The sequence below is a fragment of the Eptesicus fuscus genome, chromosome 1, assembly GCF_027574615.1.
Source record: "Eptesicus fuscus isolate TK198812 chromosome 1, DD_ASM_mEF_20220401, whole genome shotgun sequence".
Lineage (NCBI taxonomy): Eukaryota > Metazoa > Chordata > Mammalia > Chiroptera > Vespertilionidae > Eptesicus > Eptesicus fuscus.
This window is the reverse complement of record NC_072473.1, coordinates 88,666,751-88,689,956: the sequence shown is the minus strand read 5'-3', so window position 1 is coordinate 88,689,956 and position 23,206 is coordinate 88,666,751.

Below are 23,206 nucleotides of genomic sequence, written 5' to 3'. Positions count from 1 at the left end.
TGAATGACATTTGTCCAATTTTTGAGGTCAATTCTTTCATTTTGCAAGAAACTTTGTTATTTACACAGGTTGGCTCTGATTTTCAGAATATAATGGCCAAGAGGGTGGTTACTTCAATTTGAAATTTTAAAATGCTAATGTAAGGCTCTGCAAAGCAGCATGAGGTATAAAATGCTTTCCAAGTGCTAGAAGTACAAAATGCAGAGTGGCACCCACATACATTTATAATGTCCCTAAATACTCCTGTTTCAGTAAAGGAAAATGGGAGAGTCCTGAAGTGTTTTATTGCTTCTAGAAATACAAATGGAAAAGCTGGGTCTAATGACTTTTCACTCACAGTACAGTTAAGCATGAGGGGGATAAATATTATGTAAGAGGATTTTATCATAAATAAAATGAATCACTGACAAAGTTTTTAAAAGGAAGCAGAACAAAAAGACCTTACTATAAGCAAAAACAAAAATGGCTATAAATATGATTTAGTTTTATTTGAAAGTGTTTGTACCAAAGTTACAAAACATATGTACTATTCTTGATGCAAACAGAAAGAGCAAGCACCATTAAATATTCCATTAACCTGGCGGCTTTTTGAGTGTATAATTAATGATCTATTGTTATCTCTATTTCCCTTTGAAAGCTGAGAAAATTTGAGTTATTCAGACTTTAAGGCAATTTATATGAACAGTGCAAAAATTGAGGGGGGAAAACGTTTTTATTAGAGTGCTATATTTTTAAATTTCTATTTATTGAGTTGAAAGAGAGAGAGGAATGGAAAGGGAGAAAAAACCATCTATTTGCTGCTCCATTTACTTATGCATTCGTTGGTTGGTTCTTGTATGTGCCTTGACCAGGGACCAAACCCGCAACCTTGGCATGTGGGGATGATGCTCTAACCAACTGAGCCACCTAGCCAGAACTAGAGTGATATTAATAATTTCTTTAGTTTTCAATTTTACTGTGTGTGTGTGTAGTCAGGCTAAGACCGCTCTACAAAGTGGTTTCTAAACAATTAGTTGACTGAAAATATATACTTGTATATTTTGTATTAAAATATAATCTGATTTTGCATTAAAATGAGAAAAAAGTATAATTTCCTCTTATTTTACTTACGAGGGGTAATTAATGAAATTTAAAGATCTATGCTTTCTAAGTTGGGGACACTCTCTAGGCTGCTTCATGATACTAGAAATTGTTCTGGAAATATGGTAGTAATGGACCTCAAATAGGTCTGTCCCTAGAAAAGAGGAAAACTTTTCAGTTTTAACTTATGCAACAAGGTGTCATAACCTCTCTAAATTTAATGTTCTTAATCTGTATACATGAGGATGAAGTTATGGGGATGTGGAAGATTAAATGAGGTAATATGTGAAAACCCCTGGCACATATTAGTGTTTGGTAAATGATACTGTTCTTACCTATTACTAATGTAGGGAAGAAGAAAGAATATAGTAAGCTTTAGAAATATGTTTATATTTGGCCCTAAATACTTTTTTTCCTCTGTGTGTTGAAATGATAAACTGGGATTAGATCAGAGTTGACCAACAATTAATATTTGTCCTAGAAATTCTGTCACTTACCCTCTGCACTATGGTAGAGCACACAGCTTGAAAGGTCATTGGTTTTCTCTGTAAAAAATGCAGATGCATTTCCTGGTGTATCCAGCCCTTGTTAAACCTTCTTTGCTGATATATCTAATTTGGTAGAATATCTTTGCTTTCTTCCAAAGTTTGTGTCCTTTTTAGTTCTCTCCTATTTAAAACCTGGCTTCTGTATATGGGATGTCAGATTATGTAAGATGGCAATGTTTTTATATGCTGAGGAAAACTGCTTATTCAAGGCAGCTCTCCTATAACACTTTATTTTTACTTCTGTTCACCTTTCATGGTAGCATGCCTCATGTCTATCATTTGTATACATGTCTGACTTCTCCTCTAGATTTTAAGTTCTTTGAAGCCAATATTGGTGTCTTCTTTGGTTTCGTGACCTTCAGGGCTTAACACAGTACCTGACACATAGATACTTGACAAATGTATGTCGATTCACTAATTTACAAAAATTCTCCTATTTAAGAGATACCATTATATGTTTTAGTCTGTCAAATTAACAGATGTTAAGAAAAATGATAATACCAATTATTTGTGAGACCCAAAGAAACTGGGTGGCTGTATTATTATTGTCATTGTCATTATTATTTTTAATGGCAGCTGAGTATAAATCAGGCATTGTTCCTGCAATATATTTTGACAATGTTTAAAAGTCTTACATATTTTCATGACTTTTGACCCTTCACTTACAGCATTTTTTCCTTGGAAAATAAATAATTGTTGCAGTTTATCTGCAAGGATGTTCATAGCATAGTTAAGCATATTAGAAAAAATATAAACAGCTTAAACGTATAATATTATGAAAATTAAATAAACTGTGTAATGGCCATGCAATGAAATATATCATGTAACTACTTATAGAAAACCAGTAGCCCATCATGCGATATCGCGCACAATAGGCCATCTGCCACTTCCACGGGAGCCGGCAGGAAATGCAGTGTGCTGCTGGGAGCTGCGCTGCTTCCACAGGAGCCACACTGCTTCTACAGGAGCCATGCGGCTTCTGCGGGAGGCGGAAGCGAGCATGGGTGTCAGGAGGGAGCCGCGCTACTTCCATGGGAGGCGGGCCCGCCGTCTCCTCTCTGGGCCTGAGCTCGGCCGCAGAGGCTGCAGGCTGGCACCCCTGTCCCCTAGAGGCCCTCTGCGGCCAGGGTGTCCCACCCTGGCCTCTCTGCACCCGCTGCCCAGCGGCCCTCCATCAACGTGGTGACGAAGCTAGCATTCTGCCAGGCCGCTCATGCTGCCTGCTCTCAGTGGCAGCCCCCCCCCAGGACTGGGGGACTCCGGTGAGGATGAGGGGACTTGGTGCCTCCATCTTGTGGCTATGGGCGCCGCCATCTTTGTGACAGAATGACAGTTAATTTGCATATTACCTTTTCATTAGATAAGATTACGTAGAATCACATTTATTAACATAGAAAGATGCTTCCTATAGATTTAAGTAAGGAAAAGTTTTACAATTCAATTTTTAATTACCCAAATTAGATTAATCTGTAATAAAGCTTATTTTTTAACTCCACTTGTCCTAGATTATGGACAATAAGTGACACTAACTAAACTTCTATAATTAGTCTTTAATTTTACATAAACTTTGTCAGAGGCAAAAATACAAATTACTTACTTTAGTTTAAGAGGCCAAATATATTGACTTTTAATTACAGTTCTTAAGATGTTTGAAGAAAACCTCTCTTTATTTCCTTCCAAAATAATTTTCAGGTTATAGGGAGTTTTATTTTAAAATCTTTGTCTTTCTTTACACCAAGCAACCTACAGGGCTGCTGCTTCTACAATTCAATTTTTAATACATCTGTATCCTATATAATAAAGAGATAATATGGAAATTGACCACACACCCTTGCACAAGATGGCCGCCCCAATCACAAGATGGCAACCACAAGATGGTCACAAGATGGCAACCACAAGATGGCCAGCAGGAGAGGGCAGTTAGGGGCGACCAGGCCAGCAAGGGAGAGCAATTAGGAGTGACCAGGCCTACAGGGGAGAGGGCAGTTGGGGGGGACCAGGCCTGAAGGGGGGGAGGGCAGTTGGGGGGACCAGGCCTGAATAGGAGCGAGGGCAGTTGGGGGGGACCAGGGCTGGCAGGGGAGGGTAGTAGGGACGATCGGGCCAGCAGGGGAGGGTAGTTGGGGGCAATTGGGCCAGCAGGGGAGCACTTAAGCGTCAATCACGCTGGCAGGGGAGTGGTTAGGGGGTGATCAGGCTGGCAGGCAGAAGTGGTTAGGGGAAATCAGGCATGCAGGCAGGCAGGCCAGTGGTTGGGAGCCATAGTCCCGGATTGGAGATGGTGCAGGCAGGGCTGAGGGACACCCCCACACACAGTGCAAGAATTTTGTGCACTGGGCCTCTAGTATTATATATTTATCTATACCAACCTATATTTAAGCGTTGAAATACCAAAATGTTAATTGTATTTATTATTGGGTGTTAGAACTGTTTTTAATTTTTTTTCATTCTGGTGATTAGTGGCATCTAATTTTTCTGAAGTGAATGTGCAGTACTTGTATTAAATTTTTATCTAAACGAATGTACAGAAGGCAGTGTAAGTGCTTGAACAAATGAGTAATTTCAAAATACTTATTAACAATTTAATGCTGATTCCATCCCTGAGGGCTTAGCCCCAAGTCACTGAAGTATGGAAGAGGATATGAATTTTAAAAAGGGTTATAGAGTTCATCCCATTTTTTTTCCATTTTAAAGAGAACTGATGTGGAAATAAGACCTTGTTTTTTCATTTTGGATAAATAAAACTTTGCAGGAATATAAGTAAATATATGGCACAAATATTTTTAAGTAATTTAAAATGTTATTTCTCTGTTATTTGAAAACAGTGATTTTTAAAAAGAAAAATATCCTCAGGTAACCAGATTGTCTTATTTTTTATGCAGCGTCTTATTTTTTTTTTAAGATATGGAAGTCTTGTTTTCATATCAGAATATTTATGTAGAAACAATCCGCGTGGCAGTTTGACTATGGTCTATTCAAAACACATACACATATTCTGTGCTGAATGAGTTAGTCTACTGATGTCTTTGTAAAGATCTGAGGACTGTAGCTAAGCCTATTATAACAACAGTACCAAATTTCTTTATTAAAAGATAGAACTACATTATTTTATTTTCCAGAAAAACACAGAACAATTTTTTTTAGCACTTTGGCATCTGCTGTAATGCAGATTTGCATTGGTTCTTAAGAAGTGAGAATTTCAAAGAAACGTAATTGCTATTGCCTGAAGGAAGATGCTGTTTGATAGGGAAGAAATGGAAAGTACCTCTAGTGATGAGAAATGGAAGTAGGAAAGAATTATACAACCCAAATCTTGCTGTAATATTTAACTCTTCTATAGAAGTCAGTAAGGCAGTATAAATACGTTCATGTGCATTTAGGTCCAGTGGATTTTATTATAAGGTGATTTGCCTATATAATAGCCCCATGATGTGAATTTCAAAGGCAAACTCATATTTGGAAAAAATGCCAGTTTAGAGCACTGTACTCCCTTTATTTACTTTACTTCCAATTTTTTCTTTCTCATGGTTCTCTTTTTTCCCCTAGGACTTGTTTAGCACCAATGGTTGTACGGATTACATCAACCATTAATAATGCTAAAGACATCAATTTGTATATTCATAGGTATTAAATAATCTGCAGAATCCAAAGGCTTATCAATTAGGCCTATTGAAACACTTAAGCTTGAAATGGTTACATAATTAAAGCAAACATTTTTTCCTTGAATTACCAAAATTATCAGAATGATTATCCCACTTTATTGTTGTTCATGGCACTTACTACCTCCAGTCAGATGCTGTATTTTTAATTTTTTTTATTTGTTGTCATCTTCCGCTTCCCACTACAATGTAAACTCTACGAATAGAAGGAATTTGTATTTTTTTGTTGTTGTTTTATCACCAGGACTTAGAAATTTCCTGGCACAGAGTAGGTGTAAAAAATATATCTGTTGAATTACTTTTCTTTAAAAAAACACACACAGATAATAGTAGGGCTATATTTATATTTTTGATTGGACCATCCTTTTAAAGTTTGATCAATATGTTCACATTATGATTACTTTTAAATAGTGAATGTTGAATTTATCCCTTTTGATGGTAGCTTAGGTGATCAGAAAATTGTGCAAATGATATTGAGGTCTGTGTTCTACTTCATTTTGCCAAATATTTATTGAACATTTGCTATGTTTCTGTTCATGTGATAATTGCTGGGGATTCAAGAATGAATAAAAAATAGTCCTTAATTTAGAGGAGCTCACAATCTAAGGGTCAGATTTGTAAAGAAATGGTTTTGATATTGTGCACTATGTGTGAAAATAAGGGTATGCCCAGAGGTCCTTGGGAGTACTTGGATGAGTTAACTCTGGGGGTTGGGCATCAAGATAAATAAGATATGGTCCTTTGTCCTTAAGGTGCTCACATTCAAGTGATGAAGATAGACACAGAACTATAATATAATGCACTCTATATTGTATTAGAGATATAAATCAACTAATGTGATCACATCAAGGAAGTAACAGTTCTGCCTTAGATGTTAGAAAAAGGCTTTTGGAACAGTTGATATTTTGCTGGGGGCGGGACTCTGGGTGGCCTATCCTGCCTTTGAGAAAATCAAGATGGCGGCGCCCAATCCTCTTAGTTCCGGGGGTCCTGGGGGTGATCGCAACCCTGGAGGGGCGTGGCCGGGCTGAGCCAGCCGCTCCCGGGGGTCCCGGGGGCTAAGGCCACCCCGGGGGGGGGGGGCGTGGCCGGGCCGAGCCAGGCGCTTCCCGGGGGTCCCGGGAGCTAAGGCCACCCCGGGGGGCGTGGCCGGGCCGAGCCAGGCGCCTCCCGGGGGTCCTGGGGCCTATCACGACCCGGGGGGGCGTGGCGGGGCCAAGCCAGGCGCTTCCAGGGGGTCCTGGGGCCCATCGCCACCCCGGGGGGGCGTGGCCGGGCCCAGCCAGGCTCTCCCCGGGGGTCCCGGGGGTGATCGCCACCCTTGGGGGGCATGGCTGGGCCCAGCCAGCAGCTCCGGGGGCGGGGGTCCCCGGGCGATCGCCACCCTGGCCTAAATGGCTGGTGCTGAGGGGGATCAATGGGGCTGGTGGAAGGAGCAGGTGGTAGTTGACCATTGAGGGCTTCTGCAGCAGCCGGATGCAGAGCTTGGGTCCGTGTTCTCCAGGTTGGCCTCCGTGGGGTCCGTGTCGCACCCATAGTAGCCGAGTGGGCATGCTGGCATCGTAGCCCCAGCACGAGGCCAGCTTCCCAAGCCAGGCTGCGGAGGGAGGGAGGGCTTCTGGGCTGGGAGCACTCCCGCACCCCAGAGGACAGGGCACAGCGAGGGAGCAGCAGAAAGCTACTAGAGGTGGTGGGTGTGGTGGCCTGGCTTCCAAGAGGCTGGGTTCAGCTGCTGTGGCCTGCGCTGAGGTGGCTGGTGGTGGGGGCAACTGTGGGGGCTCACCTGAGCCTGGGGCACTGGGAGACGTGGGACTGCAGCCCAAAAAGCGAGGCTCCGGAGGACCTGGTCACCGACCCCCGTCATTGAAGCCGCCTCCTACAAGATGTATCCTAGCCTAAGTGTGTGGGAAGCAGGTTCAGGAACCTCTCCCTTTGCGGCGCCAAAGCCCAGGCCTGCCAGCGCCCCAGAGGAGACCCCCGCCATGATCGGGGGCTTGACCAGTCTCTAAACCAGGGCGGCCATTAGCCCAGGCCTGCCAGCACCCCAGAGGAGACCCCCCACCAGGATCGGGGGCGTGACCGGCCTCCAAACCTCCAGTGACCCTAAACCAGGCCTGCCAGCGCCCCAGAGGAGATCCCCACCAGGATCGGGGCGTGACAAGTCTCCAAACCAGGGCGGCCATTAGCCCAGGCCTGCCAGCACCCCAGAGGAGACCCCCGCCAGGATCGGGGGCGTGACTGGTCTCCAAACCGCCCGCAGCCCTAGCCCAGGCCTGCCAGCACCCCAGAGGAGACCCCTGCCAGGATTGGGGTCATGGCCAGCCTTCAAACTGTGGCGGCCCCTAGCCCAAGGAGGCCTCCTGGCCGAGGACGCCTGAGCCTGTTCTTGACCTAGGGCCGGGCTCTCCCCGCAAGGGACTCAGAAGCCGCCAGAGTCTAACTGCCAGTCTCTGGGAGTGCATCCACTGTCCACCAAAAAGTAGGGCCATCAAACCATTCAGTCTCAGTGCAGGCACAGGTCCGTGGCTGACGGGGTGGAGGCCAGACCAAAACAAAACAGCAGAAACACCCTGCCCACCTGGGCGGGTACTGCTGTAGTCCACGTGGCCTGGGCAGTGTAGAAAGCGCTACCTTCTCCCAGGTCCTGTGCTGGCACCTCCGCCTCACTCACTCTCAAGCCCCCCCCTGAGTCCTGACAGCAAAGTGTGTGGGGCATTCTGCAGGAGTTGTGCCGTTCTGGGTGCTTTTGCCCAAAGACACACTTTGGGATGAATTCAGAGCCACATCTCATTTCCCATGAGACTGGAAGAACCATGTAAAAGGATTTTGACAAAAGCTTTCCACATCTCTGTTTATTCTTTTGAATCCATAAAACAACCTTAAAAAAAGCATCCGGGCCACCTAAGAAAGAATGCACTTTCTGGCCAGAGCACGCAGGATTCTTTTGCCCAAGAGGTTAAAGGGAGCAGAGCTGGCACAGTGGGAATGGCCCTGGTGCCCTATGAGGAGACCGGGGGAATGGGGTTGCCGAAATTCCATAAGCCTCTTGCCACCTTCTCCTTTGCAAACCACACCATCCAGATCCACCAGGACTGGAGGCAACTGGGAATCACAGCCATGATTTGGGACATGGTAAGCAAATCTTGAGGGGCCTCTGAAAACATCTGCAATTGATTATAGGACTGGTCTTTATTTAAAAAGAAATAAAAGAACAGCTTTGTTGAGATATAACCCATATACTGTACATGTCACCTAAAGTGTACAATGAACTGTTTTTTTAAAGTAAATTCAGAGTGGTACAACCATCACCATGCTCAATTTTTAAATATCTTCATGACCCATCCCCTCCAAAAAAAACTTCTACCCACTGGAATCACTTTCCTGATCATCTTCCCCAAAATAGATTGCACTTTAAAGGTGGGTAAAGGAAAGTTGAGGGAAGTTAAAACACTGCACAAAGGATATTGTAAGATGACAAAGCCCAAAGTGAAGATCATGTGTTTTCTTTAAAAAATATATATTTTTAAAATTTCAGAAAGGGAGAGGGAGAAAGAGATAGAAACATCAATGATAAGAATCACTGATCAGCCGAAACCGGTTTGGCTCAGTGGATAGAGCGTCGGTCTGAGGACTGGAAGGTCCCAGGTTCGATTCCGGTTAAGGGCATGTACATTGGTTGTGGGCACATACCCCGGTGGGGGGTGTGCAGGAAGCAGCTGGTCGATGTTTCTCTCTCATCGATGTTTCTAGCTCTCTATCCCTCTCCCTTCCTCTCTGTGAAAAATCAATAAAATATATTTTTTAAAAAAAGAATCACTGATCAGCTGCCGCCCACAGGCCCCCTACTGCGGATTGAGCCCAAAACCCAGGCATGTGTGCCCCTGATCAGAATCAAACCTGGACTCTCAGTCCACAGGCCGATGCTCTCTCCATTAAGCCAAACTGACCAGGGCCATGTGTTTTCTTCAAGTTCTGCGTGGTTGTAATGGTCCCCAAATCTATACTAATAAAAAGGGTAATATGCTAATTAGAGTGGTTGTCTTCTGGACATCTTTCCAGACAAAGCCGCAGTGGCTACAAAGGCCAAGGCTCAGGCAGCCATAACCAGCTGCAGTGGCAGCAGCATTGGGGTTATGGGGGTGGTGCCTCCAGAGGGAGGCCAGACTGGTGGCCAAGGCACAGGCAGTTTGGGGTGATCAGGCTGATAGGGGAGGGCAAGGTAGGGGCAATCAGGCTGGCAGCAGATCAAGGTAGGGGCGAGCAGGCAGGCAGGCAGTGGGGTTAGGGACAATCAGGCAGGCAGGCAGGTGAGTGGTTAGGAGCCAGTGGTTCCGGATTGTGAGAGGGATGTCCGACTGCTGGAAGTTAGACATCCCCTGAGGGGTCCCAGATTGAAGAGGGTGCAGATTGGGCTGAGGGGCACCCCCCACCTCCCCACCCCTCCAGTGCACGAATTTCGTGCACCAGGCCTCTAGTTGAAGATATAGGTCCCTATTGTTATCTGGATTTAGTTCTTTAGAGTTGACTTGGTGGTGTTCATCCTAGGTTGATTTAGCTCTGGAAAATGAAACTTTTAGCACAAAAGCATAGAGAAATGTTTACAATCCATTTTATTATTTAACAACTAGAGGCCCAGTGCACAAAATTTGTGCACAGAGGGGGGTTGTCCCTCAGCCCAGCCTGTACCCTCTCCAATATGGGACCCCTCAAGGGATGTCCGACTGCCCGTTTAGTCCCGATCCCTCTCACAATCCAGGACTGCTGGCTCCCAACTGCTTGCCTGCCTGCCTTCCTGATTGCGCCTAACTGCTTCTACCTGCCAGCCTGATCACCCCCTAACCACTCTGCTGCCAGCCTGTTTTCCCCCAACTTCCCTCCTATGCCGGCCTGGTCACCCCTAACTGCCCTCTCCTGCAGGGTTTATCACCTCCAACTGCCCTCCCTTGCAGGCCTGGTCCTTCTCAACTGCCCTCCCTTGCAAGGCCAGGTGCCTTCCAACTGCCCTCTCCTGCTGGCCTTCTTGTGGTGGCCATCTTGTGTCCACATGGGGGCAGGATCTTTGACCACATGGGGGCAGCTATATTGTGTGTTGGAGTGATGGTCAATCTGCACATTACTCTTTTATTAGATAAGATAGAGGCCTGGTACAGGGGTGGGGGCCAGCTGGTTTGCCCTGAAGGGTGTCCCGGATCAGTTGGGGGTTCCCTTGGGGTGTGGGGTGGCCTGATCGAGGGACCTGTGGTGGTTTGCAGGCTGGCCATGCCCCCTGGCAACCCAAGCAGAGGCCCTGGTATCTGGAATTTATTTTCCTTCTACAATTGAAACTTTTTTTTTAAATTTCTTTATTGATTAAGGTATCACATATTTGTCCTCGTCCCCCCATTTCCATCCCACCCCCCTCCCCACACATGCCCCCACCCCCCTGTTGTCCTTAACCGCTGGTTGGGCTCATATGTCTGCACACAAGTCCTTTGGTTGATCTCCCCCTTTATCCCCACCCTTCCCTACCCTCCCCCCGAGGCCCGACAGTCTGATCCATGCCTCCTTGTTTCTGGGTCTGTTCTTGTTCATCAGTCTATGTTGTTCATTATTTCCCCTAGATGAGTGAGATCATGTGCTATTAGAGATACACTTATAAGAACCGAAAATGAGACAAGCAATAATGGTTATGGTGACAGGCAAATGAATCGGTCTGTAGTGAGTTTCTTTCTGGGCCAACAGTTCTTTTGAGACCCAATTTCAATGTCCAACAGTTCCTTATGTGTACATGTCAGTAATGACATTTCAGTTCTGTATGGTGGACAACTGGTGGTAATGCAGGTCCGACTCTGTCTGGTTTGGTCCTGGGCAATCTGCAGTGATGCACAGCTGCTAACTGCTAGTATGGGAAGGCCACATCAGCGTCTTCTGTCTCTGGACTGCTTCTCTTCTGTCTTCATGGCTGGAGTAATCCTGTCGATTCTTCTCTTGCTAGAATCCACATGGTCTCGGAGTTGTTTTCTGAAAATATACAAACATATTCTCGACCAAAAGTTAATAAAGTTATGTTTTCTATAAATTTGACTGGGGATCCTTTTTCAATTTTTGCCCAAATGATTTTCCTCTGGCTTGTTACAATTGAAACTTTATAGCCTGGAGCAGAGCCAAGCCCGGGGCTCCCTCCTTGGCCAGCAGCCATTTCTGTTGGGGTTATAATTGAAACTTTGTTGCCTTAAGCGGGTGGGCCCGGCCAGGGTGTGCAGAAAGCTTTGCTTCCCCTGTTGCCAGCGGCAACCCTGGCCTGCTCTCTCAAGCTCCAATCTGCCGCCATTTGTTTGAATTTATTTACCTTCTATAATTGAAACTTTGTAGCTTGAGTGGAGGCTTAGGCCTGGCAAGGGCAGGCGGAAAGCTAGGCTTCCTCTGTTACCTAGGAAACCTTGCTCTCTGTGGCTGAAGCCATCTTGTTTTGGGTTAATTTGCATGCTCGCTCAGATGGGCTTGTGGGCGTGGCTGGTGGGTGTGTCGGAGGTATGGTCAATTTGCATATTTGTCTATTATTAGGTAGGATGGTAAATGTTTCTGCCAAAAGTATTGGAATGCATATTTTCACCTCTCACATGGGAAATCAAAATAGGGGCACAAGTTTACCAAGATACATTAAAAGTAAAGGAAGTTTTGTCATTAAAGAGACAAATCTGTGATAACCAAGCAAAGTCAGTGTTCTACTTACAAAGATGCACTTGGCACATAGATGTGTTCAGATGTAGGCACAATTCTGAGGGGTTGATTTGATTTGACTTTCCACTGAGTTAAATGCTTACCTGAGCCCTAGTCTCCTAATTCCCCTCTAGTGTATAATTCAATAGTCTACACTGCATTTCTCTGTAATTCAGAAAGACTTTCAAACATTAGAAGCCTTTGCTGCTTTGTATAGAAAATTCCCACTAGAGCTGTGAGAGGACCCAGCATATTCATCCACCAATCATTTCAGTCTAGTCTTAATACAAAGTTGTGCTTTAAAGTAATCAAAATAATATATTAAGCAAATAATAGATACTCTATATCATAGCCAAACATGTCTTTGACTGTGAAGTGTAAAAGCCAGAATTTATCTATCATTTTATGAAATTAAGCACCTAAAACTAAAATCAATATATGTCAAAAATTAAAAATAGCACCAAAAGTCAATTCAATAATGCTAACTAAAGCCAAATTACAGAATATGTAAGGACATTATAAAAGAACTAGAGGCCCGGTGCACGAAATTCGTGCACGGGGGATGGGTCCCTCATCCTGACCTGCACCCTCTCCAATCTGGGAGCCCTCTTCAATCCGGGAGCCATGACGGCTTAGGCCCACTCCCCGAGGTTCTCTGCTCTATGTGGGGCCTGGCTTCTCTGCGTGCGCAGCCCAGAGGCCCTTCATGGCCGGGGTGGAACACTTGCCTCATCACTGTAGCAACGAAGCAAGCATTCTGTCAGGCCGCTCACACTGCCTGCTCTCAGTGGCCACCCCCCCAAAACTGGGGGACTCTGGCACCACCATCTTGTGGCTATCGGTGCTGCCATCTTTGTGATGGAGTGATGGTTAATTTGCATATTACCCTTTTATTAGATAGGATAATTCCAGATGGATCTAAGAGGGAGAGGAATAGGGGAGGGTAGAAGAGAGGGAGAGAAGAGAGAAAAGTGAGAAAATTGAAGGAAGAGTAACAATATCCAAAAAGAGGAGATATAAAATTTTTAATTTTGTCATAGGCCAGGTTACAAGTTAGTTCAAAAATGGACATTTGAAGCAATAGTTTTGTGGCTATTAGTGATATGGATTTCTTTTCTTTCTTCCTGACTCTTTTGTTGAGAATATCAAGTACAACATTACTGAGAGGAAAAAGAGGTATTTGTTGAAAAGCTGGAAAAGGAACAAGTAAAGAAATACTCTCTATCCTCCCAAGAAAGTTTAACATTGCTTCAGGTCAATAAATGTTTGAAAGCCACATTTATGTGGGAAGTTTTGAATAGCCTTTCTTTGGCTATGTAAGAAATGCTGTCCTCTTAACTAGATATTTTTTAGTTCATCTGACATTTATTACTTAGTCTGACAGTATTTCAAATACCCAGAAGGAAAGATAAATATAGGATCCAATTCACAAAGAGCTCTTAGAGGCATGAAAAGCATTGCAACGTTTTTCTAGACATTTTGTTGTTGATTTTCACTTCTTTCTTTGAACTCAGCCTCTGGTTATTGAGCTTAGTCTGCTCCCAGTAGAATGATTTATTTTGAATTTCATTAAGAAAGTGACCAACAATTAAAAACAACATCCCCAGTGTTGGAGAACTTTAGTATGGCAAAGCTGCTGAAGAGGAAGCCTGAGACATGGAGAAACCACATTGGAAAGCTCCATGCGGAACTATGTGAAGCAAATTGTTTATAACTTGACTTCTTGGCTTCCAATAGTTGAATCATCCCCCACTGAGTTCTGCTGTACTATAGGCATTTAATCATTTATTCAGCAAACATCCTATATAATAAAAGGCTAATATGCAAATAGACTGAACAGGGGAACAACCGAACAATGGAACATCCAGTCGCCTTGACGTGCACTGACTACCAGGGGTTTGTGCATGGAACATGCGGAGTGTGGGCAGCAGGTGTCAGACCACGGAACATGGTGGGCATCAACCATGGTGGGAGGGTGAAGCAGATGAGCAGGGGTGCCAGTCCACAGCGGGTCACTGGTCGCTATCATCGGGCAAGCCTCTGGTGGTTACTAAAATTCTTTGCTTCTGCGCGCCGCAGTCCCGCCTGATGCTTGCACCCATTGCCGGCACCAGAGCTGCCACTCGCACCTGCTGCCAGTGCCCACCGGTGCCATCAGCAGGTGTGAGCAGTGGCTGCTAGCCCAGATCGTCCCTCAGGGCTTCTCCACCTATCCCTGCTCCTGAGGGGCGATCAGGTCCAGCATCTACCTCTCACACCCGCTGCCAGTGACGGCCCTGCTCGCACTCGCTGCTGGCATCAGAGCCACTGCTCGCACCCACTGCTGGTGCCAGCCAGCCTTTCTTGAACACACAGCCATTGCTGGAGCCACCACTCACACATGCTGCTGGCCCTGGCACAGTCAGTGGGTGCAAGCAGCAGCTGCCAGCCCCGATTGCCCCTGAGGGTTTCTCCACCTCCCCCTGCTCCTGAGGGGTTATCGGGGCAGCAGCCACTGCTTGCACCCACTGACGGCGCTGGGCCTGCTCGCACCCTCTGCTGGCACAGGCCCCAATCACTCCATGCCATCAGTGGGTGCGAGCAGGGCCGACGCAGTCAGTGCATGGGAGTGGCAGTGGCGGGAGTGTGGCTACCGGTAGACAAGGGACTGGGGGCCACAATGAGAGTGGCTGGGTGGGGGCCCAGAGGATGGGCCGAGACCCACCCCTGTGCCCACCGCAGCGTCATGGCCCACAGTCCCTTTCAAGGTGCACTAATTTGTACACTGGGCCCCTAGTCTATACTAATTAAAGGGTAATATACTAATTAGACTGGATAGACCAGACATCTTCCGGTTGTACGGTCCTCCTTCCAGACAAAGCCACAGTGGTGGGAGCTGAGGCACAGGCAGTTAGGGGCAATCAGGCCGGCAGGGGTGAGCAGTTAGGGGTGATCAGGCAAGCAGGCAGGTGAGCAGTTAGGAGCCAGCAGTCCCTGGATGCGAGAGGGATGTCCAACTGCCAGTTTAGGCCTGATCCCACAGGGGTACCAGATTGGAGAGCAGGCCGGATGAGGGACCCTCCCCCCACCCCATGCACGAATTTTGTGCACTGGGCCTCTGGTATATTAATAAGTGCCTATGGTTTATAAGAAAATGGGAGATACAGAAATTAATAAGATTCCATATCTTCCTTCAAAGAGCTAATGGCATAAAAGGGACTATAGAGGAGAAAACCAGGAATTATAATTCAGTAACTTAAGAGCTTTGATAGGCACATGTACAGGGTTCTGTGGAGACAAATATGAGGACACTTAACTCATTTTCATTAGAAACTTAAGAAATAATAGGACACTTGAGCTTGTAGGGGAGGAAAAATAATTTTGCCTTTAGCTTTCTAGATTCTTGGCTGAGGCCACCCCTTTTGTAATAAAAGACAGATTAACAGGAGAAAAACAAGTTTAACGACATGTGTACCTCCTGAATACATGGGAGAGACCCAGGAAAATTGAGTAACTCCCTGAAATGGCCCAAGCAACTACCTTATATACCATTAAATACCATCTCTCACTAGACAAAACAAAAAAAAAAATTGGAGTGGGGAGTCAATTATGAGAGGTTACCAGGTAAAGCACAGTAAACAAGGGTAAGGTTATTATGCAGATTTAAATCATTGCTTTCTCCACTGATTAGAGTTTATAGACATTTAGTCATCCTACTCTTCCTGGTACAGCAAGGGAGACATAGATGTTTTCCTTATAAAAGTAAGTGTCCCTTACAAAAGGGTAAATTCTACTCAGTTTTCAGACTTTTCCTTTGTCTGCTGTTTCTTAAAAATAACTAGTTCAAAATAGTCCTTATGCCAAAAAGGCATATTTTGTGATGATTTAGTCTGTTCCCCTTCAAACTGAATCAGAAAATTCAGAGTGAGGAGGATACTCTAGGCAGAAGAAACTACATATGTAAAAGCATGGACATAAACAGGGAAATGCTAACATATTTATAACAGGAGGCAGGGGGTGCCTTGAGAGGATGAGTAGAAATGAGGTCAGAGAGTTAGACAGGAATTAGTTATGTCATGCAATGTCTTATGTGCTTTCCTGGGGATTTGAGGTAAAGTTGCAGATCTATTTTATTTCTAGCTGTGTTTTTTTTTTGTTTGTTTGTTTGTGTTTTTTTTTTTTTTTTTTTAGGTTTTCATTGATCCTGGTACTATTTTTTCCATCTAGTTTTCTCTGTAATTTTTGCCTTTTTCACAGTAGTTAATTATTAGACAGGCCAGTTGACTGAAACTATGACCCTGACATAGAGCAAAGATAATGGGGTTAATGAGTTTGGATTGGAAAATGTGCTCAATGTCAGTAGTACTAGGCCCCATGAAATAGACAGTGGCTATACTGAAGTTTCTGGAAAGGGATGAAATTATGTTAGTGAGGTACTGCCCATTTCAGGCTAAGGTGGTATGAATGAATGCAATTCTTTATAAGGCCACTCCAGATCGTGGGTTTGTGTCTTAGTTTCTCAGACTGGAAACTCATTCTGATCAGTTTTCCCATGCTAATTAAAATCAGACAAATCTGATATTCCAGAGGTCCATTTTCTTAATTTATGGTCAAAATTCTATCCAGCAGTATAGCTGGTGTCAATTTTTTTTGTACAAGCCACCCCCACCTGATTGGCATGGCAAGTTCATTCTAGAAATGAAATGCTGTATCAAAATTCTACTTTATAAGCATAGAATCAGAACAAAGGGAATCTAATGTTCTCTAGGGCATTTCCATCAAGCTATGGTGGCCTGAAAGACTATATTTCTCCAGAAATAGTCCTCTCTAAAGAAATTCTATTTGTTTTTAGACTTATTATAGAGCACTGATTCTCCTAGACAGAGCACATTGACATATTTTCACACATTGACTCTCCCTAGAATCCACAAAAACACTCTCCAACACCCACTTGTGATGACATGGTTGTCACAGCCTCGCTTAAATTCATCATAGGTTGGTCTAGAATCTAGACTCTAGATCAAGCATGTCAAATTTGTGGCCAGAAACTGGATTGACATTGGAAATCTATTAACAGCATATTTGCAAACCATCTCTTAGGATGGAAATAATTTCTCTAGGTAGCCTGCTTTATCCATTATTTTGTTTCACTTTTGGAAAGTTTGATAAATTATTGAGTGTAGTCCCCATTTTGAACCTATTGCATCCCTAGATCCTTGTGCTAATTTAGCCATTTAAGAATCATAGATTGTTAAGTAGGAAAAAAATCACGAATAGTCCCAGTTCAATAATTTGTGAACATCTTAAGGTACTAACATTCTTTTCTTTTTTAAATGAAATTGTTTCCTGAACACTTATAAAAATACTAGAGGCCCAGTGCATGATTGAATCATGCACGTGTAGGGTCCCCTACGCGCTTTCGCTTTTCACGGTGGAGCTGGGTGCCTGTCCGCTGGTGCATCAGGCCTTTCAGAAGCCTCTGGCTGGGCAGAGGCTTCTGAAAGGCCTGGTGCCGGAGCAGACAGGCACCCAGCTCCTACGCTTTTGATGGTCCACGGCCGCTGAGGGAGGCTACCCTGCTGTTGAGAGGTGCAGGGGGCCTCTCAATGGCCGCTGAGGGGGGCTGCCACGGACACCTGACTACCCTGCCGTTGAGAGGCGCAGCTGGGTGTCCACGGCAGGCCCCCTCAGCGCTGCGGATCTGGCCGTTGAGAGGCACAGGGGGCGGGAATCCCGCCCCCTGAGCCTCTCAACAGCAGGGTAGCCCCCCTCAGTGGCAGCGGATCCATGCCTCTCAATGGCCGGATAGGCCACCCCCGAGTCCCGCCCCCCAGCCTCCCGCCGCCCAATCGTGGGCATAGCGGAGTGATGGTAATTTACATGTTACTCTATTATTAGATAGGATTAAAGTAGAGCTCTGAGAGAACACTGATTTTCATCTGTTCATTCTACAAATGGGGAAACTGATGCTTATAGAAGGGGTGGTGATTTTCACAAGATAGCTCAGCTGGTCAGTGGCAGATCCAAGACTACAAGATCCTAACTCCTATGCCAGTGCTATTTTTATTCTATCACTTACTACTCATAAAACATGTACAAAGACATGGATAGAAAAGCAAACTGATACTTGTATTGAATGTTCTCTGTAAGGTATTCATTGACAATTATAATGAAACTAGAGGTCCGGTGCACGAAATTCATGCACGGGGACGGGGGGTGGTTCCTCAGCCCAGCCTGCACCCTCTCCAATCTGGGACCCCTCGAGGGATCGGGCCTAAATGGGCAGTAGGACATCCCTCTCACAATCCAGGATTGCTGGCTGCCAACTGCTCACCTGCCTGCCAGGCTGATCACCCCCTAACCACTCCCATGCCAGCCTGATTGATGTCTAACTGCTCCCCTGCCAGCCTGTTTGCCCCCAACTTCCCTCCTCTGCCAGCCTGGTGCCTCCCAACTGCCCTCCCCTGCTGTCCATCTTGTGGTGGCCATCTTGTGTCCACATGGGGGCAGGATCTTTGACCACATCGGGGCAGCTATATTGTGTGTTGGAGTGATGGTAAATCTGCATATTACTGTTTTATTAGATAGGATAGAGGCCTGGTGCATGGGTGGGGGCCAGCTGGTTTGCCCTGAAGGGTGTCCCGGATCAGGGTGGGGGTTCCCTTGGGGCGTAGGGTGGCCTGAGCGAGGGGCCTATTGTGGTTTGCAGGCCGGCCATGCCCCCTAGTGACCCAAGTGGAAGCCCTGGTATCTGGAATTTATTTTCCTTCTACAATTGAAACTTTGTATCCTGGAGCGGAGCCAAGCCTCCTGCTCGCTCAGTGGCTGCTGCCATTTCTGTTTGGATTTGTTTAACTTCTATAATTGAAACTTTGTAGCCTTGAGTAGAGGCTTAGGCTGGCCAGGGAAGGCGGAAAGCTTGGCTTCTTCTATCACCTTGGAAACCCAAGCTTCCCTCCTACTTTCTCCATGACTGTAGCCATCTTGGTTGGGTTAATTTGCATACTCCCTCTGATTGGCTGCTGGGCATGGCTGGTGGGCATGGCTTGTGGTGTAGCGGAGTTAGGGTCAATTTGCATATTACTCTTTTATTAGGTAGGTTAAAGTCCTCATTGAAATATTCAAACATTATTTTGATGGGCAGAAAAAGACAAATGGGAGAGATCATATTTGCTGTTGGAAATTTCTACCAGTGCCCCTGTATACCAGAATATTTTTTGACTATTTTTGTTATTTAAACAGCCTACTCCAGTGCCATTTGTTTCTTTTTTAAAATGCATGTTAATTATTATAAATATAAACATAGAATGTTTATAGAATATTATCAATATAAATTTAGAGTACCTCTATCAGAAATCCTGGGAAGTATAATATAGCATGGATGCTATTATTTGTATAGGGGGTGATTAACACTTGTTTTTTAATCTTTATTGTTGTGATTATTATTGACTAGAGGCCTGGTGCACAAAATTCGTGCACGGGGAGGGGTGTTCCTCAGCCCAGCCTGCACCCTTTCCAATCTGGGACATCCCTCTCACAATCCAGGACAGCTGTCTCCCAACTGCTTGCCTGCCTTTCTAATTGCCCCTAACCGCTTCTGCCTGCCAGCCTGATCACCCCCTAACCACTCCCATGACAGTCTGATTGATGCATAACTGCTCCCCTGTCAGCCTGCTCACCCCTAACTGCCCTCCCCTGCAGGCCTGGTCACCCCTAACTGCCCTCCCTTGCAGGCATGGTCCTTCCCAACTGCCCTTCCCTGCAGGCCCGGTCGCCCCCAACTTCCCTCCTCTGCCATCCTAGTCACCCCAAACTGCCCTCCCCTACAGGCTTGATCGCCCCCAACTGCCCTCCCTTGCAGGCCTGGTCCCTTCCAACTTCCCTCCCCTGCTGGCCATCTTGTGGCGGCCATCATGGGGGCATCCATCTTTGACCATCTTGTGTGTTGGAGTTATGGTCAATTTGCATATTACTCTTTTATTAGATAGGATACCCCTCTTTTTGCCCCCATAGCTCCCCTCCACTTGGTTCCCACCCCACCCCAGGCCCTCACCACCCTATTGTCTGTGTCCATAGGTAATGCATATATGCATATAAGATCTTTGTCTAATCTCTTCCCGCACCACCCCACACACCCTTCCGTCTGAGAATGGTCAGTTTGTTCCATTTCCATGCCCCTGATTCTATTCCATTCACCAGTTTATTCTGTTCATCAGATTTTTTATTCATTTCATTTTTAGATTCACTTGTTGATAGATATGTATTTGTTGTCATTTTGTTGTTCATAACTTTTTACCTTTACCTTTTTCTTCTTCATCCTCTTCTTAAAGAATACCCTTCAGCATTTCATATAATACTGGTTTGGTGGTGATTAACTCCTTTAGCTTTTTCTTGTCTGTGAAGCTCTTTATCTGACCTTCAATTCTAAATGATAGCCTTGCTGGGTAGAGTAATCTTGGTTGTAGGTTCTTGCTATTCATCACTTTGAAAATTTCTTGCCACTCCCTTCTGGCCTGCATAGTTTCTGTTGAGAAATCAGCTGACAGTTGTATGGGCACTCCCATGTAGGTAACTAACTGTTTTTCTCTTGCTGCTTTTAAGATTCTCTCTTTATTATTTTCCCTTGGCATTTTAATTATGATGTGTCTTGGTGGGGTCCTCTTTGGATTCCTCTTGTTTGGGTTTCTCTGCGCTTCCTGGACTTGTAAGTCTATTTATTTCACCAGGTAGGGAAAGTTTTCTGTCATTATTTCTTCTAATAGGTTTTCAGTATCTTGCTCTCTCTTCTTCTGGCACCCCCATAATTCGGATCTTGGTATGCTTGAAGTTGTCCCAGAGGCTCCTTACACTATCTTCATATTTTTGGATTCTTTTTGCTCTTCTGGTTGGTGTTTTTTGCTTCCTCATATTTCAAATCATTGACTTGATTCACGGGATCCTCTCGTCTACTGTTGAATCCCTGAATATTATTCTTTATTTCAGTCAGTGTATGCTTAATTTCTGACTGGTCCTTTTCCATTTTTTTGGCATTCTCATTAAGATCCTTGAAAGTCTCACTAATTTCCTCAGAGGTTTCTAGAAGATTCTTGAGTAACCTTGTAACTGTGGTTTTGAACTTTATATCCAGTAGTTTGCTTTCTTCCATTTCTTTGATTTGTGACATGTTTCTTTGTCTCCACATTTTGGCTGCACCCCTGTGTTTGTTTCTATGTATTGGATAGCTGCTAAGTCTCCTTTAGTTGATAGACTGGCCTTGTGTAGTAGGTGTCCAATAGGGCCCAGAGGCTCAGCCTCCCCAATCACCTCAGTTGGACACTCTTGGTGCACCCCTTTGTGGGCTGTGTGCATAGTCTTTTTTTTTTTTTTTTAGACCTGTGTGCATAGTCTTATTGGAGTTGAGCCTTTATTGCTATTGGCGTCACTGGGAGGAATTGACTTCCAGGCCAATTGGCTGTAGGGACCAGCTGCGACTAGAGTGGGAGAGCTTCTGTGCAGGGGACACCCTTATGGAGCAGGACTTGCTTCACTGGGGCTTTGGTGCTCACTGAGTCTGCCTCTTGAGTGTGTCACTTATGGATGTGAAGAGTTGTAATCTGGTATGGTCTCGCACTGACCACTGGGTACACTGGCTCTTGGGTCTCCAGGGAGGTGCAAAGTCAGCCACTGCCTGAGGCCACCCATCAGGAGCTACAGAGAGATCTTCAGATTCCTCCTCTTTGTATGGGGTTTGGAAGTGCCCAGACAAGGCCTAGCTATGAAGCAAGGCAGGCTGGTGCTAGTGCCAGCCTTGGGCTTTTTATTGATAGGTTTTGGGCTCCCTGACCCAGCTGCAGCTTGTTTGACAGGTTTTAGGCTGAGAAAGTACAGGCCATTCATACGCAAAAGATTCTGCGCACAGCTTGGGTGAGGTTGTAAATTGGATGAGGCGGGCAGGGGTTGGGGGGTTAGACAATCACCAGGGTGGAACAAACAGAAATGACTGCCAGTCAGCCCTGCAGCTGAGAGGTCCCAGCATGGGAATAATGACCTCTGTGAGCAACTCCATCTGGAAGAAATCCACCGCCATGCTCCTGCCCCAATGCAGACAGTCCAGTTTCTCCCTGTGTGTCTGGGTCCCCCAGAGCCACGCCCAGCACTAGATCTCAGAGCAAGCAGGAGCTTGTAAATTCAGTTTGTGGTGCCAGCCTTTTAAGAGAAGCAGCTGGGTCTCCAGCAGCCTGTGTGTCACTCAGCCCCAATCTGCTCTGGTTTTTACAGTCCGTAGTTCTTATGGCCTCTAGGGACTTATTTCCCCAGCTCTGGAATCCTGGGCTGGGAGTCTGGTGTGGGGCTAGGCCTCCTTGCTCCTCCAGGCAGCCTCTGCAGAGACGATCTTCCTCCCCATTAAAAAATCAGCATACCCAGTGCCGGACCAGCCCGTTCCAGACTCCTCACCTCCTTCCGGTCTCAGTGTGCTTTCTTTTTCACTTCTCTAGTTGTAGTACTTCCACCCAGCCAGTTTTCTCATGGTTCTGGATGATAGTTGTTCTGTATTTTAGTTATAATTTTGATATGGTTATGGGAGGCAGCAAGTACAGGCATTTACTTATGCCGCCATCTTGGTTCTCTGAGCTTACTGTTTAATGCTTTTGCATTTAAACGTCTCATCTAAGTAGACTAAGGCAACCTGTAGTAAATGCCAGAATAGAGACATACACACATTAGAAGAAGATGGAGACTATAATTCTGACTCAAGGAATCTGAGGAGGCTTGTGAAGAATATGGTGGTAGTATCTGGAGCTGGGACTTGAAGGACTGATAGCAAGTGATAGATAAGTAGACCTGGGGAGAATATATTCTATGAAATGAAGCCAGATGAGCATATCATAAGCATAGTGCCTAATTAATGAGCACTTAATTTTGTATTAGGTGCTGGCTTTGTGTTTTATTTAAATTTTGTAATTTATCCCTCAGAGTAATCCTATTAAGTGAGTATCATTATTATCCCCATTTTATAGATAGGAAACTAAGACTCAAAATAGGTTATTTGTCCAGTCTACATGGCTAATGAGTGGTAGAATCTACAGCCTACAAACTTGTCTACATACTTATTCATTCACTTGGGTGATTGTATGTGATATTAGTGGGAGTTTGCAATAGACTGAATTATGTCCCTTCCGAATTCATATATTGGGGCACTAACCTCCTATGTGATAGTATTTGGACATGAGATCTTAGGAAGATAATTAGGTTTAGATGAGG